We start from the raw sequence: 17,620 nt of genomic DNA, 5'->3' as shown, positions 1-17,620 counted from the left end.
TGCAGAGATCATCTTTGATGGCTGAATTCCTCTTCTTTAATCAACTCCTTGATTACTTTGAGAGGAAGAAGAAGGAAGACGACGAACGTCGAAGGGGAGGAGGAAGAAGACGGTGGCTCTTCTTCTTTCTTTCTTGCTCACGCCAAAGGGAAGAAAGAGGGAGAGGGTGGCGGCAGCAGAGGGCTTCTCATTTTTTTATGCTTCATGCTAGAGCCCTTTTAAATAGGCATCTCATGCCCATACAAACAAGGAATAATTTTAGAGATCAATCACTCCTTGATTCATCCCTCCAAAATCTGCAACACCCCTTACTTAATTCTATCATAACCCTTACTTAAAAGAGTTTGAAGAGAATCCAAGGGATGTGGTTATACCATGTGGCAATCCGCGTGAACCAGGAGGAGGAGGAGATCCACCCCTCCACTTGGCGTGGAGACCATGAAAGGAAAGGAGGGGCGGACACCCCTCCTTTCTTGGTGCGTGTGAGAAGGAGGAGGGGCGGACGCCCCTCCCTCTTTCCTTCTTTGCTCCTCACGCATGGAGAAAAGGTTCTCTCCCTTCCTTCCATACATGGGTCTCCTAATCCAAGTAGGATTTACATGGTCCCACCTGACCAATTGAATTTTAATCCACTTAGAACCCAATGTGTCCTCCAAATTGATTTATATGAATCCTAATCCAATTAGGACTTGAATTGGACTTCATGAATCAAGTTCCTTATCTAATAAGGAGTTCTAATTAATTAGGCCTTTCCATCCTTATCCAATAAGGTTAAACCTAATTTAATTAGGTCCAATTAAATCAATTAAATTATAATCCAATTGCAATTCCTTCTTCTTTAACTCACTAACTCTTAGCGAGTTAAACCAATTGTCAATCAAATTGACAATCAATTTTAATTTCGATTCCAAATCGTAATCCAACCTTCGGAACGATCAAAATCTCTAATATGTGTGATCTCGTAGGTTCTATTCTGACTGGTAGTGAGATATATTATGATCTCTATCATAATATCATCGAAATTTCTTTCAATGGGTTGAAATGATTTCAACTCTACTCTTAAGGTTCACTGATCACCAAGTGAATGCCTTCAAGTCTCACAATCCACTAGTAACACCTAGCAGCATATAGTGACAACCCAGTAGAACGGAAGGGATGAACCTCTAGGTGCAGTTAGTGTATGATACAGTGCCTCTATCATGGATCCCGACATGATGGAGGTTATGGATAACTCGTCAAACTCCATCGTCTGTCTTATGTTGGATTTATTTGACTCAAATTTGAGATTAGAAAACTCTTTTTCCAGAACTGCCATGGCCAAGGTCTTTCGAACTTAGTCTCATAAATCACATAGGATCTCTCCTAATCTGTCAAGGTTGATAGATCCCATCTAGATGCAGCTCTAATCCGACAGTGAACCTACCACAGCCAATCTGCACCACAAGGATCCTTAGGGCCAATGTTTATGTGCTCGTCAAACTACAGCAATCTCACCGTGATTAGCTGAGGCATCGCAGGTCTAAATACTAGTCATACAACTGCAGCATCAAGTAAGTCACTGACGAGTGGATAGACATCCAAGTGACTTCTTGCTTTGGTCACACTCAGTACCCTTGTTCTCTAACAAACACTTGCACAATCACCCCAGTGTCGCTATACTGTGGACTTAAGACTTGTCCATCAAGAAAAGTGATCTATGCACTAATCTTATCGGATCGATCACCGTCCTTCATGATGATCCTTCAATCAGGAGCAGTTCAGAAATTACCTAATGACACATGTCTTAAATTCTCAACTCTTGAAAATATGTGTTATTATCTCATTAATTCCTAGGACGATTCATGGACACATAATAACATGAATAAAAAGAAGACCTAATTTAATTGATGAATAAAATGATCAAGTATAATTGTTATGTCCTAGAATTAATACAATGCGTCTGCTATATTGGTTTCTAGGGCATACTTCTAATACTCTGTGCTGACTCAAACTTAATCCAATTCTCAATCTACGCCTAAGAAACTCACTGCCCAACTGGTTTGGTTATTGCTGGTAACAAACAGTTGTACTTTGTCAGTTTGAAGCAGCAGAGTCCAAATTATTGATTCTCTGATAACTCCTTATTGTACTTTTCTATCTTTTTATTTTTCTTGTAAGTCTGGCATTATTTGAAGATGATGACATCTACAAGACCGGGAAGCTTGTGGTTTCTTGCCTTTAAAGCAATTTCTCATCTCATAAAAAAAATAATGGAGTTCAGGTTCAGGGTCTGATAACATCTCATAGTTACATTCAAATGATTTTTTAGAGCCGCCTTCATTATGACTTTTGCTTTTACCAGCATTAGAAGTAATAACTTGACAAGATTCAATCATGAGGATCCTTCAGCATCATTATCATCTTTGTCATCTGAACCAGAAAAAATAATCTTTCAAGTGACATTTTTATTCTATATCTTTCTTTTTCTCTTGTTGATTTCAAACTTCTAGCAAGAATATCATCACTTCCTCTACAATGTAATTCTTTAATGTAATTTGTTGCCCAGTAGATGCAGCCCAAGAGGGAGGGGTGAATTGGGCTTTTCAAAACTTTTAATTACTTCTAAATTTTTGAGTTAATTTAGCTAAGTTATATGGATGCACAGTGGAATTTAAACTTAGCAACAGATTAATCTAATCAAGATTAAAACTATTAAGTAGCGGATAAATGATCTCAATAAAAGATTAGTCTAACTTAATACAATGAATCTTGATGCAAATTTATCAAGTGAAACTTCGTTAAACAATTTAAATATACTTGCACCTAAAGAATGTGCAAATAAGAGTTAAGTATAGCGAAGGGATAATCTAAACAGAGGAACTAACTTAATACATTAAGAGTACAGTTCTAATCAAAGTCAGCTAGATGAAGATGAAGCAAGTTAGAACTAGCTAAACGACTTTAACTAGAATTGCAACTGAATGAATATGCAAGTAAGCTAAAGAAGAAACAAAGCATTACAAATATACCAGAAGTATAGTAATTCAGTGCCAACTGCACCTACATCCATCCCCAAGCTCTCTTAGGAATTCCACTATAATCTTCCTGATTGCAGTGTGGTTGTTTTCCGAGTTCACAACCCAACTCGTTATTTTTCCGAGATCACAACTAACCCAAGTTGGTTTTCACAGGCTCACCAACCAAAACCTATACCAATTATTTTTCGGGTTCACAATCAACCCAGTTGATTTTTTCAAAGGCTTACCAACTAAAACCTTTACACCATTTATTTTTCGAGCTCACGAACAATCCAGTTAGTTTGTTCCAAGGCACACCAACCAAAATTTTTTTTCTTGTTGAATCTCTCTGATTCAACAACTTCCAATTTAGGTTTGGAAGAACCTTTACAAGTGCAAGAATTGAAGAAATTAAAGCACACTAGAATTAAGCTCAAGATATAAAACACAAATGAAAAAGAGCAAAACTTTGATTGGTGAAGTGGTTGATCTTTGAAGCTCTTCACCAATTTGTTGAGGTTGAGAATGTGATCTTGAGGCTCTTAGTGTATGCTCTGATTGATCCTAACTTGAATAGCTCACTTCTTGCTTAAATATTTGGCCTTTTTGTGGATTTTGGCGTTATACTCTCTTTTTTAGGGTTCAAGAAAGATTTGATCTTGTGGAGCTCTCTCTATATTGTTTGATGGTGTTTCTATGAATTTATAGTCTTAAGAACATGTGAAAAACTTCTCCTAGCCGTTAGAGAGGAAATAGAGCTGTTGGGAGTGAAAAACTAGCCATTGGAGCCGTAAAAAAGTAATTGTTATGCCTGTCAGTCGCAGTGGAGTCAGCTCCTGCAGAATTGGAGTCAGCTCCAGTAGAGCTGGAGTTGGCTCGAGCTGGAGTCGACTCGAGCACTGTTCCTGAAAAATCATCTTTCAGTCTTGACTGAGAGAGACGGCTCGAGTAAAGTAGGATTTGACTTGAGCTCTATGCCATGGGACTCCAAAATGCCAGAATCGACTCCAAGCTTCCAGGAGTTGACTCAAGAACTGTTCTTTTAAATTTTTCTTAGAATTGCCCCCCCAACTTGAATCCTTTGAACTTGTAACTTGGCCTAATAAAGTGGGGCTTTCTTAAGAACTTTTGAGCCCTTCTTGTATTCTTCCCACTTGCTATGCTCCTAACAAAACAAATTATCTTTCTTCTTGCAATACAAATGATGAGAGCACAAAAGTGCGATCTACACATCACTTAAATTAGTATTATTGCTAACAAAAAAATGATAAATGTGCTGCATTAATATTATATTTTTGTGGGGTGCAGGTGATCGGAAATCAAGCTAAAATGCACATTAGGTTCAAAAATATGCATCACTGCAGGTGACCAGCCAACCGCATGTGTCAACCCCAGTTGCACACTAGAAGGAGGTCAAGTTCAGCCGTCCACTTCATCGCAGCTTCAATCTTCTGTGTGAGCCCAAGCATCTGAGCCGTGTGAAGCCCATCCGCCCGCGTGGAAGAATTGCGAAGCATCCACCGCGTCCGTCATCTCCGCACCCATCTGCGCATCTTCCAGATTCCTCTCAGCGTTGGATCCTCCCAGCGTCCGTTCGCGAGCAACTCCATCCAAGCGCCAGCAGTCCGATCCTCCTGCGACCAGCCGTCCGCATCCAAGATCCACTCTCACGCGATCTTTCTCCCCACCAGCGTGTCATCCTCAACCGTCCGAGAGCTAGCTCCATCTCCGCATTCCGTTTGCGAGCGTCCACTGCTTCCGGATTAGCATCTCATCTACATTTCAGCCATCTGAGATCGCATCCAAGATTCCAGCAAAGATCTCAGCTTCCTTCCGCTTCTCCCGCGTGCAATCTTCTCTGCATATGATTCAGCAGTCATCCGCGAATCTCTCCATCGCGTCCGTTTGCGAATCTCTCGCGTTCAACTCCCAACTCTTCCGTTCGCCAGCATCTCCACGTTTCAGCCCTTCCCAGATCCCGCAGGCGTCCGTGATCCCAGCTCCAAACCTCCATCCGAATCCCAGCAACCATGATCCCGCGATCCACGCCCCAGATCCATCGGGTCCGCTCATCTCCACCGCGTGTGAGAAGGGGATCGATCCCAGCTTGAAATAAACCTCTCGGCTGAGTGAGAAGAGGAGGCGCTCTGCGAGATTCAAAGGAAAAAAAAAATAGAGCCACTCCCATTCGGTAGAAACAGAGGATGAGCCATTAGAAAAGAAAAAAAGAAATAAAGAAGAGATACTCTGTTTCGGGCCAAAGAAAAGAAAAAAAATGGAAGGGGGACTAATTTGTAAAATGAGTGGCTGATTCCTTAGGTGAAGGGTGATGGAGGAACCTTTGATGTATTGCTTTCTTTGAAGTAAATTCTGAACCTTTGCTCTTATTGATTTATATTTTTAATGTGTTATGGGTTCTTGCATAACTATTTTGTAGATAGATTTTTAATGGTTTATGTTTATTGGTACATGGACTGCTTTAGTATTTATTTGTCGTTGATGTAATAGGCACGATGAATGCTTAGAAATAGAGTTCATATGTCCATAAAATATATTTCATATTTTGACCTATTCTACTCTTACATCCTTAATCAAGAATCGCAGGATTTATTCTTGAATGCAATATTATCAAGGGGGATTCCGGATCCCTAACCATTTCTATTTGATTGAACTTTGTTCATTGATCTATTATTCTCTGTTTTTAATTTCTGAAAATCAAAACATCATCTTAATCCACATATTTATTCAACTGAAAATTATATATAAAAATTACGCTAATAATCTATAGATCGTTCCCTGAGGATTCGACCTCGGACTCTCGAGATTTTACTACTTGTGCGATTCTCCTGCACTTGGGAGAACAATTTTATTTTTGCATTAAGTTTTTGGCGCCGTTGCCGGCTAACGGCTGATTTATTAGTATAATTTTTAGATTTAATTAGTACTTTAGTAGTTAGTCTTTTTCTTTCGGAAAAAAAAAAAATCTTTACTGCTGTTTTTTTATTCCCTGCATAGTCTGCATCAAACTCTGATATCAAAGAAATTAACTGTCTGATTGAACTCAAATTTGGTCGTCAGGTGCAGGACCTGTGTTTCTTTCATCTGAACGGTCTGATTGACATTCTGAAACTTTTAAGACTATCCGATTAATACGAAAACTTGCTGCTGTCTGTTTTGAAGTTTCTGCATTTAATTGTTTTAGATTAGAATTTTATTGTTATCATATCTCATTAACCCTTGTTGCTAATTAAAAATTTAAAAAAAAAATATAAATAATTTGCTTGATCACCTATTCAATGAAATTTAATGTCATATCATAAAATATTAAAAAAAAATATCTCTTGATTGTTGCATATAGTATATGGCATCAGCATAAAATACTCTAAGGGCTGAACCCATTTAAAAAGATAAGGTCGGGATTTCATCACTCGTCCTTAGCCCAAAAATCACCCCATTGCATAAATATCCTAAGCTTAACTAAAATCAACTAGACTTTGGCCCCTAAGGACATTCGAGCTCAATAGGATGAAGATCACCGAAAGTTGCACCAATTTCGCTCTGTGGCTTAGTTGATGTCTAGGCAAGCTTTGTCCCTATAAGGGAGACAGTTCATCTGTTCGAGGCAAGTGGATTTTAAGTGGGACCTTTGCGAACGCATCGTGACCCCTCCACTTACCTGGGAGCTTACCTGGTCAACTCGGTTCATTAGATCGGATTGGAGGCTTAGGTGTCCTCTTCAAACCAGTTAGGAGCTGTCTAGAAATTTAAAAAAAATATTAGAAATTGAGGTGTAATGTTTAGTTGCATGTTTGATTGTTAATAGATTTTTGTCTTAGGGTGTAGTTTTAGGGTATCTTTAGTTGGTACTTATATTTATATTTATTTAAAAAAATTAAATTAATTAAATTTTGTATGCTAGGTTGGGATAGGGACGACACGGGTCGATTAAGTCGTACAACTTTAGATCATCCCTTAGGACACACCCTTGAAATTCCTTCGCAGTATCTCACACCTTGTGAGATGACAAATTTTCCTGATGATGTAGGAAGTCACCATGGAGATGAAGGTAGACCCCCAGTTATGACACTTCGACAATACTTACATCCCACTAGGACTAGTCAACCTTCATGCATGATTATTCCTGAAAATGTAGGACACTTTGAAATCAAACCAGGAGTAATTCAATTGCTGCCCAAGTATCATGGGATGGAATCCGAGAACCCTTATCTTCACCTTAAGGATTTTGAGAAAATTAGCATCACATTTAGAGTGCCAAATGTATTTGAAGATGTCCTTAAATTGACCTTGTTTCCTTTTTCCTTAAAGGATAAAGCCAAAACATGGCTGAACTCCTTGAGACCTAGATCGCTAGGAACATGGCATGATATGCAAAGAGAATTCTTGAAAAATTCTTTCCCGCACAAAGGACTAACTTTTTGAAAAGGCACATTAGTAATTTCCAGCAAAAAGACCATGAAACATTTTATGAATGCTGGGAGAGATTTAAAGATTTGCTTCTCTCTTGTCCTCATCATGGGTTTGAAACATGGAGAACCATTAGTTTCTTTTACGAAGGATTGTCTCCACAGTTAAAACAATTTATAGAGACTATGTGCAATGGTCTATTTTGGAAAAGCAACCCGATGAGGCATGGGACTATTTAGACTCTCTCGCAGAGACTGCACAATTATGGGATACAGGGGATAGAGTGAATAAACCTTTGCCTAAGCCTACTAGCATTCCACACGGGGGCCTTTACAACCTTAATACTTAGGATGATATTCAGGCTAAAATGGCAGCCCTTACTAGGAAGGTAGAGGAAATTGAACTTAGAAGGATTGAACCCGTCAGACCGTAGAACATAACAGCGAGTGTTGTAGGATTTGCGAGATGCCTGGCCATCTCATCACTGATTGCCCCACAATACCCGCATTCAAGGAAGTCTTGCACGATCAGGCCAATGTTATGAATACCTATCAAAAATCTTTCAATAATTCTTTTTCGGGTACTTACAACCCTGGATGGAAGAACCATCCAAATTTCAGGTGGAGGAATGACCAACCTCAACAAGTATATAACCCAACTCCTCCACCTCCGCACCCTCATTATGCACATGCACCCCTCAAAAATCCAGTCTCGAACAAACTTTGCAATCTTTCATGCAAGGTCAAGCTAAAATCAATGATGAATTAAGAAATCAACTGACAACACTGACCACTGCTTTAAGTGCTCAAGAGAAGGGTAAGCTACCAGCTCAACCACAACCTAACCCTCAAGTCTACGGCGGTAGCAATGCATCATCTTCAACTTCGCATAAAGAGCAAGCAAAGAGTATAATAACATTGCGAAGTGGAAAGATTATTAACCGACCAGTCCCAGAACAAACACAAGTCATACCGGATTCTGACCCTCCCAAGACAAAAGAAAAGGATAATGAAGAAACTGAAGCACCAACATCTACTGAAAAAATTGAATGTCCTTTTCCTTGCACTATTTCCACAAAGATTAAAGCCCTTGCAAAAGCTTGAACCAAACTCTGAAATTCTTGAGCTTTTTAAGCAAGTAAAATCGATGTACCTCTTCTTGATGCAATAAAACAAGTGCCTTCCTATGCAAAATTTTTAAAAGATTTGTGCACTGTCAAGCGTCGTTTAAATGTCAAGAAGAAGGCATTTCTGGCTGAAAATGTGAGTGCAATTTTACAGGCATAACATTCTTCCTAAATATAAAGATCCAGGTTGCCCAACTATCTCGTGCATCATTGGCAATTTTAGGATTGAGCGAGCATTACTAGATTTAGGAGCGAGTGTGAACTTGTTGCCATATACGGTATGTGAGCAACTCGGTTTGGGTGAGTTGAAGCCAACAAACTGTGACCTTACAATTAGCTGACAGGTCAGTGAAGGTTCCTAGAGGGATTATCGAAGATGTGTTGGTCCAAGTAGACAAGTTCTATTTTTCTGTTGATTTTATCGTACTGGACACACATCCGGCTTCCAATTCACCATCTCAGATTCCGGTCATCTTAGGACGCCCATTTCTTGCAACTTCTAATGCATTGATCAATTGTAGGAATGGTGTCATGAAGCTTTCTTTTGGGAATATGACCTTGGAACTGAACGTCTTTAGTATAGGTAAACAACCCAGTGATCATGGAAGAAAGTAAAGAAGTTGAATGGGTTGAAAACCATTGCGGAAGAATATTTGTTAAAAGAAACATTTACTGAATCGACCGACAATGGTTTAATATAGGTGTTCTAAAGGTACTGCTAATGATGTGGTCCCACCTGGTTTAGATAATTCGGATGTTATGATGGTCAATGGTGGAGACCGCGAATAGAGGAATTTGAACAGTTGCCACCTCGAAAAGCAAAGATAGTACCATCCCATGAACAAACACCTAAGCTCGAGTTGAAACCTTTACCGAAGGAACTCAAGTACGCCTTTCTTGGATCCGATGACACATTTCCTATAATCATCTCATCTGATCTGGATCATGCCCAAGAAAGAAAATTACTTGGTGTTTCTAAAGAATCATAAGGGAGCTTTAGGATGGTCTATTGCCGACTTGAAGGGGATTAGCCCTTTAATTTGCACGCACCGGATATATTTGGAAGACAATGCCAAAACCACAAGGCAAATGCAACGTAGGTTGAATCCTACGATGAGAGATGTGGTTTAAAGCAGAAGTCCTCAGTTGCTTGACGTGGGTATTATCTACCCAATTTCCGATAGCAAGTGGGTGAGTCCTACTCAAGTCGTGCCCAAGAAAGCAGGACTGACGGTAGTAAAAAATGATCAGGGTGAACTAGTTCCAACTCGTGTTCCGACGAGTTGGCGCATGTGTGTTGACTACCGAAAATTGAATTTGGTTACTAGGAAAGATCACTTTCCCCTACCCTTCCTAGACCAAGTTTTGAAAAGAGTTGCAGGACACAGATTCTATTATTTTCTCGATGGCTATTCCGGGTACTACCAAATCGAAATTTCACCTGAGGATCAAGAGAAGACTACCTTCACTTGTCCTTTTGCACATTCGCTTTCCGTCGGATGCCATTCGGGTTGTGTAATGCACCTGCAACATTCCAAAGGTGTATGCTTAGCATTTTTTGAAGAAATGAACGAGAAATTTTTAGAAGTGTTTATGGATGATTTCTCTATTTTTGGCGATTCTTTTGATGATTGTTTATTACATTTACAAGCAGTCTTAGCTCGATGCATGGAAAAGAATTCATACTAAATTGGGAGAAATGCCACTTTATGGTGCCAAAGGGAATTGTCCTAGGACATATTGTTTCATCGAAGGGCAGGAAAGTTGATAGAGCCAAGATTGACTTAATCGCCAAGCTACCTGCACCCAAAATGGTTAGAGATGTTAGATCATTTTTGGGTCACGTAGGATTTTATAGGAGGTTCATCAAGGACTTTAGTGTCATAGCCCGACCATTATGTAACCTCCTGTCCCTTTACACCGTTCAATTGGACTGAAACATGTCAGAGGCATTCGAAAAATTGAAGGCTATACTTAGCACTGCACCCATCGTGCGACCACCTGATTGTCATTACCTTTTGAGATCGATGTGCGATGCTAGTGACTATGCGATAGGAGCTGTCCTAGGACAACGCAAGGATAATAAGCCATATGTCATCTACTATGCAAGCAAAACCTTAAATGATGCTCAAATGAATTACACCACCACCGAGAAGGAATTGCTTGCAGTAGTATTTGCATTAGACAAATTTCGCTCTTATATCCTTGGTGCTCCTATTGTTATCTTTACAGATCATGCAGCGCTAAAATATTTATTGGATAAGCAAGATGCCAAACCATGCTTAATACGATGGATACTTCTACTCCAGAAATTTGACATCACTATCAAAGATAAAAAGGGAGTAGAGAATGTGGTTGCTGACCATTTATCACGGCTAGTTGTTCATGATTTGGTGCCACAGTTGCCCATCAAGGACTCGTTCTCTGAAGAGCAATTGTTTACACTTTCTACTATGCCATGGTATGCTGATATTGTAAACTTTCTTGTCACGAACCGGATGCCGGGGCATTGGGGATCGAATGATAAGAATAATTTCTTGCGTGAAGTAAGGAGTTATTATTATTGATGCCCCTTATTTGTTCAAGTATTGCAATGATCAAATCTTTAGAAGATGCATTCCGGATCATGAGATACAAAGTGTACTCTCTTTCTGTCATGCCAATGCTTGCGGAGGACACTTTGCATCTAAGAAAACGGCAGCTAAAGTGTTGCAATGTGGTTTTTATTGGCCTACACTATTTAAAGATGCCCACGAGTTCTGTAGGACATGTGACCCATGTCAACGTGTTGGAAGTCTAACTCGTAGGCAAATGATTGCCTCTTCAGCCCATTACTGCTATTGAAATTTTTGACATGTGGGGCATCGATTTCATGGGCCCATTCCCACCGTCTTTTGGATATGAGTACATTTTAGTTGGTGTTGAGTATGTGTCCAAATGGGTAGAAGCTGTGCCTTGTCGAACAAATGACCACAAACCAGTTTTAAAATTTCTTAAAGAAAAACATATTTTCTAGATTTGGGATGCCCAAGGTTATAATTAGTGATGGGGGAAAACATTTCTGTAATAAACCTTTTGAGATTCTGTTACGAAAGTACGGTATCATCCCATAGAATTGCAACTCCTTATCACCCGCAGACTAGTGGCCAAGTAGAGTTAGCCAATCGGGAGATTAAACGAATTTTAGAGAAAACGGTGAATCCATCACGCAAGACTGGTCTTTAAAACTTTCTGACGCATTGTGGGCTTACCGTACTGCTTATAAAACTATTCTTGGTATGTCTTCGTATCGGCTAGTCTATGGAAAAGCATGTCATCTACCTGTTGAAATAGAGCATAAATCGTATTGGGCCATTAGAAAATTAAACTTTGAACTGTCAGATGCTGGTTTAGCCAGAAAAACAACTAAGTGAGTTGAATGAAATTCGACGGGATGCGTATGACAATACTAGACTTTGTAAAGAACGAATGAAAATTAGGCCATGATAAATTAATTCTAAGAGAAATCTTTTTGAACCTGCACAAAAGTTCTTTGTTATGACTCCCGCTTACCATCTAGTTTCCTGTAAAGTTACGATCAAGATGGATAGTCCTTTCATTGTCAAAACTGTTTTTCCACACGGGGCAGTTGAAATTTGAAAATTACCAGGATGGCACAATTTTTTAAGGTAAATGACAAAGATTAAAGACCTTTTCTTGAGAATTTTGCAGATGAAGAGGACTCCTTTCCCTTGGAGGAGCCTTCTTATGACTGAGCATGACGGCCAAGGTATGTGTATATTAGTTAGAATTAAATTTTTTCTTTTATTTCTAGTTTTCTTCTTATTTTGTAGGTCTTTCTTTTCTGGAAATCAACAGCTCAAGGTATTCTTCTTCTCTCTATTATTTTCTCTATTGTCTCTAATATATAATTTTCTTGCATTTTTTTTACATTGAGGACAATGCAATGTTTAAGTTGGGGGGAGGAAAATATTTTGAAAAAATATATTAAATATATATATATATTAAAAAAAAAACTTGTTTTTGCATTTGATTTATTCTATTACTTTCTTTTCTGAGCAAATGCACATGTATTTTCATATTGAGTGTGTGGCAACTATTAAGGCAAGGAACACATCATACTATGACTGATCAGAGACCTATTATTAGATCCCTACACGTGTACTTAATGACAATAGGAAGGCCTCAGGAGTTCATATTTGTTAACTACATTTTTGTTAGCCTTATCCATAAAAGAAGTATGAGTATCCTTGTTCGTACCATAAGATTCAGGATTTGGTTTTCACATAAAGATAGAGGTTGAATATCCCGACTAGATTACTTAGGTGCCTTATGATCCGACTTTGGTTGACCTATAGTCACGATGCAGTCACATATATAATAAAATATTTATATGGTTCAGTCTACCATTTCTTTCTTGCATAATTATTATTCAAAAAAAAATAAAAAAATAAAAATAAATAAAATATACTTATGATGACAAGTCTGGCCTCGTGGCGTAGTCTGGTTCGAGTAATTAAGTCCGAGGGGTGTTTCACCTAATGTCTTGAGCCCAACTGGATCGGGGGTCATTGACTGAAAGCTCGCTACATGGACCTACTAGAGCCTAATGGGGTTGGATAGCTTGTAGTTGTATTGTATTAAAAAAAAATATATATATATGAATGAAATAAAAATAAGCATGAATGAGTTGGTAGGCTGAACTAGTGACATGTGGTAATGACTGGTTTGACTCCATTGTGTTGGACCTCTGTGTACCCGGGTTGTTAGTTGGGATTGATAAGCTCTTTCTTTACATGCGAACCATTCTTTGGCAAATTTAGACACATGTGATATTCTGAAAATTTGATGGATCAGGTTCTAAAATTGTAGAAAATTTGTGAACTTGAGTAGTGCACCTAAAACTCAGGCGGTGCCCGTTGTGGTGGAGGTATTAGTACTCTGAGAAAGTCATGCGATTTGATGCACACTACACTTTTATATTTCCTTGCTTTGACAGTTGCCATGCTTGAAAATATATATCAATTAATTACATGTGTATTAGCTTAGGATTTATTCATATTTTTATTAGAATCTCATGTCATATAATTCATGATGTTTGTGGGTAACATCCCTGAAAACCCTCACGAGACAACACTCGTCCACTAGGGTAACCTAGGGGTTTAACGGCTTGTTGCACGTGCTAAGTGCAATCGTGATTCCTACGAAAGTGAGTACTTATCTTAATTTTATGCAATTAGTTCAATAAAACATCAAAGGATCAACCAACACTTTTGCACTCTCATTTTTATCTGCTCGTTAATTGCTAGAGACTAGCAATAAGCTAGTTGGGGGGTGTGATGAGAGCACAAAAGTGCGATCTACACATCACTTAAATTAGTATTATTGCTAACAAAAATGATAAAGTGCTGCATTAATATTATATTTTTGTGGGTGCAGGTGATCGGAAATCAAGCTAAAATGCACATTGGGTCAAAAATATGCATCACTGCAGGTGACCAGCCAACCGCATGTGTCAACCCCAGTTGCACACTAGAAGGAGGTCAAGTTCAGCCGTCCACTTCATCGCAGCTTCAATCTTCTGTGTGAGCCCAAGCATCTGAGCCGTGTGAAGCCCATCCGCCCGCGTGGAAGAATTGCGAAGCATCCACCGCGTCCGTCATCTCCGCGCCCATCTGCGCATCTTCCAGATTCCTCTCAGCGTTGGATCCTCCAGCGTCCGTTCGCGAGCAACTCCATCCAAGCGCCAGCAGTCCGATCCTCCTGCGACCAGCCGTCCGCATCCAAGATCCACTCTCACGCGATCTTTCTCCCCACCAGCGTGTCATCCTCAACCGTCCGAGAGCTGGCTCCATCTCCGCATTCCGTTTGCGAGCGTCCACTGCTTTCGGATTAGCATCTCATCTACATTTCAGCCATCTGAGATCGCATCCAAGATTCCAGCAAAGATCTCAGCTTCCTTCGCTTCTCCCGCGTGCAATCTTCTCTGCATATGATTCAGCAGTCATCCACGAATCTCTCCATCGCGTCCGTTTGCGAATCTCTCGCGTTCAGCTCCCAGCTCTTCCGTTCGCCAGCATCTCCACGTTTCAGCCCTTCCCAGATCCCGCAGGCGTCCGTGATCCCAGCTCCAAACCTCCATCCGAATCCCAGCAACCATGATCCCGCGATCCACGCCCCAGATCCATCGGGTCCGCTCATCTCCACCGCGTGTGAGAAGGGGATCGACCCCAGCTTGAAATAGACCTCTCGGCTGAGTGAGAAGAGGAGGCCCTCTGCGAGATTCAAAGGAAAAAAAAAAACAGAGCCACTCCCATTCGGTAGAAACAGAGGATGAGCCATTAGAAAAGAAAAAAAGAAATAAAGAAGAGATACTCTGTTTCGGGCCAAAGAAAAGAAAAAAAATGGAAGGGGGACTAATTTGTAAAATGAGTGGCTGATTCTTAGGTGAAGGGTGATGGAGGAAACCTTTGATGTATTGCTTTCTTTGAAGTAAATTCTGAACCTTTGCTCTTATTGATTTATATTTTTGATGTGTTATGGGTTCTTGCATAACTATTTTGTAGATAGATTTTTAATGGTTTATGTTTATTGGTACATGGACTGATTTGTCGTTGATGTAATAGGCACGATGAATGCTTACAAATAGAGTTCATGTCCATAAAATATATTTCATATTTTGACCTATTCTACTCTTACATCCTTAATCAAGAATCGCAGGATTTATTCTTGAATGCAATATTATCAAGGGGGATTCCGGATCCCTAACCATTTCTATTTGATTGAACTTTGTTCATTGATCTATTATTCTCTGTTTTTAATTTCTGAAAATCAAAACATCATCTTAATCCATATATTTATTCAACTAAAATTATATCTAAAAATTACGCTAATAATCTATAGATCGTTCCCTGAGGATTCGACCTCGGACTCCCGAGATTTTACTACTTGTGCGATTCTCCTGCACTTGGGAGAACAATTTTATTTTTGCATCAACAAACATTAGTAATTATACTTCAAGATTTTTTGATCATCAAAATCAATCTTTGGGTCAATATAATTAGATTTCTATCATCCTAAACATACTTCTCCAAAGAATTTACGATTTTGGAGTTGCATTCATTGTAACAATATTTAATTCTATATATTCTTTGCTACAACAAGTTTCAAGAATTGAAACTTAGAAAAAAAAGTCCTTTCAAACCTTGAATTAAATTGTGTTGAGCCTAGGATAGACTCGGAGAAAGTTTTGGTTGATTTTTTGAAAAAAGCAATTGGGTTGATTGTGAACACGAAAAACAATCAGTTAAGGCTTTGGTTGATTATCTGAGAAAATCAACTGGGTTTGGTTATGAACCCAAAAAACAACTAAGCTATAATTTAGGTTATAGATTATAGTAAAATTCTCAAAAAGTCTTGAAGAGTGGATGTAAGTAAACAGGATTGGCAACCGAACTAATATAAATTTTTTTGTGCTTGCATCGTTTGTTTTCTTGCATTTATCTTTAGCATATCTACTTATTAGTTTACTGCTAAAGTTTATCTTCTTTCATCAAGTATTTAATTCCACTGCCTTTCAATTTTAAAATTTTCAATTCATCCCTCCTCTTGGGCTGCATAGCTAGGCAATAAGTGGTATCAGAGCTTGGTACTCAAGCCTATCTTTGAACTAAAGTCAAGAGTTAAACATCTATGGCAGTTTCCTATTGGTACCTCCCTCCTCGAGAGTCAGTCCATGAACAAACCTTCTCTGCTTAATTGGCACCAACTATACTTTTGGAAAGCTTGCATGCATATTTTTTTCAAGCACTAGACTATGACATGTGGAGGAGTCATAGTTAATGGACCACAGACACCCACAAAGATCATTAATGGTGTGAAACTCGAAGGAAAATGAGATAAACTAGACAGAAGATGGCACAGCAAACGTTAAAAACCATGAGCATTTTATATTGTTCATTAGATGCATAAATTTAATTGTATATTAACTTGCTCATCTACTAAAAAAGATTGGGATAGGCTAAAAGTAATTCACGAAGGCACTAACCAGGTTAAAGAATCTAAAATCAATATGCTTGTACATAACTATGAGTTATTTAAAATGGAGTCAAGCGAGTCGATTTAAAATGCAGCGGACTAAAACTTAATTGGGCTTTTCAAAAATTTAAAAGATCAACTCATGATCTTTCAGAAGTCAACTCATGATCTTTAGGAGTCGACTAGGACTAGCCTGTTGTTTTTGCTGCACTCTATGTTTCTCCTATGACCATTGAGGAGTCGACTCTTTTGATTTAAGAATTGACTCATCTATTGACAGGGGTCGACTGCGTTATCTTCATGAGTTGACTCTCCAACAAACTGAACAATGGCCGCTCTCCATCTTTGATTTAGGATCATTTAGGGGTCGAGTGATGGGAATCAGGCGTGTGTGGAGCCCAAACAGGGGTGTGTATGAAGCCCACTAGAGGGCGTGTGTGAAGCCAGCTGGAGCCAATCAGGGGCATGCGTGGAGCCCCACCAGGGTGTACGTGAAGCTAACCAAGAGTCACGTTTTTTATGGGAATCAAGCGCTATTAAGAAGCCCAACCAAGGGTGTGCATGAAGCCAACTAGGAGTCATGTCTTTTTCTACCATGAAGTTAGAGAGTCCTTTTTTTTGCTTCATTTGTTGACTCATTCAAAGTCTGAATTTGTTTAGCGGCTTGAGTCTTTGTGTTTACTCATTCAAAGTTTGAAATTTAGGATTGGACGGGAACCAGGGCGTGCATGATAGCCAACTTGGAGTCACATTTTTTTCTGTCGTTGTTTGGCTTTGTTTTTGTTTGCTTGTTTCATTTCAAAAGTTGAGTTGTTAGCGAGTCTTTGTTTAAAGTTTGAGTTTGATTTATCTCAAACTCTATCTCCAGCGGAATATAAGAGCTGGGTGTTTATGTTTGTTTCCCAACCTCCTACTCTATAAAAGGGAGGTTGTTACACCAGCGGAAGAGGGAACCTTGTACATTGCTTTATGTGTGAAGTTAGATGGGTCAGATTATAATAGTGTGTTCATCAAATCGGTGATATTATTGAAGTAG

The 17,620-nt window shown here is 39.1% G+C and overlaps 1 protein-coding gene and 1 pseudogene across 1 annotated transcript in view; both read right to left on the bottom strand.

The window, feature by feature from the left end:
- LOC103717291 overlaps nt 1–17,620 on the bottom strand; it is a 35,228-nt gene that overhangs the window by 1,758 nt on the left and 15,850 nt on the right. The window lies entirely within an intron of this gene.
- On the bottom strand, nt 7,439–7,536 carry LOC120105195 (annotated as a pseudogene).

This window comes from Phoenix dactylifera, unplaced genomic scaffold (assembly GCF_009389715.1).
Source record: "Phoenix dactylifera cultivar Barhee BC4 unplaced genomic scaffold, palm_55x_up_171113_PBpolish2nd_filt_p 000222F, whole genome shotgun sequence".
Taxonomy (NCBI): domain Eukaryota; kingdom Viridiplantae; phylum Streptophyta; class Magnoliopsida; order Arecales; family Arecaceae; genus Phoenix; species Phoenix dactylifera.
The sequence above is the reverse complement of the archived record's forward strand: the minus strand, read 5'-3'. Positions and strand labels throughout refer to the sequence as shown.